This window comes from Sinocyclocheilus anshuiensis, unplaced genomic scaffold, assembly GCF_001515605.1.
Source record: "Sinocyclocheilus anshuiensis isolate Anshui unplaced genomic scaffold, SAMN03320099.WGS_v1.1 scaffold657, whole genome shotgun sequence".
NCBI classification, from domain to species: domain Eukaryota; kingdom Metazoa; phylum Chordata; class Actinopteri; order Cypriniformes; family Cyprinidae; genus Sinocyclocheilus; species Sinocyclocheilus anshuiensis.
In genome coordinates this window covers 252,541-253,150 of record NW_015539858.1, presented here as the reverse complement: position 1 = coordinate 253,150, position 610 = coordinate 252,541, and positions in this window count along the sequence as shown.

Below are 610 nucleotides of genomic sequence, written 5' to 3'. Positions count from 1 at the left end.
ATATCAAGACAGTTAATAATGTCGTTAGTTTTACCATCAGTTCATGGTGTTATCAGTTTAAGTATTTGCTATTGACTGTTCAAATGCGGAGTTTTGCGCAGCACAGAGTAACGCGTCGTGTGTGTGTGTGTGAGGGGAACAGGGCATAGAGGGCATAGAGGACCTACAATAATGTACAGTATTTGAAAAATAATGTGTTTTTTGAACATTAAAGCATGTCAACATGTTCTGTTACACCAAATACACAAAATAATGAGCTTTAAAAAATCATCATATGACCCCTTTAAAGCGTCATGGCAGAGCATTGAAGTCGACTAGTCGATTAGTCGGTGCAACCCCTAGTCTACGGTGAAAGCTGATCCACAGCGCAAAGTTGATGCATTTCCTCAGCAACCAGCACGGATCAGCTCCAGGCATGACGAAGATGTGACAGGCATATCGTCCTCTTTTGGAAGGCCAAACAAAGTAGTTTCGCTTTCACAACGAAACACAGCATCTCCACGACATGGCGGCGGCGACAGCAACAATACTACAGCGAGAATAAAAGTTACGCCTTCTTTCTTTGCGTGAACATTTGGGCAGCGTTATGCAAATCTTCCCACATCGTGAC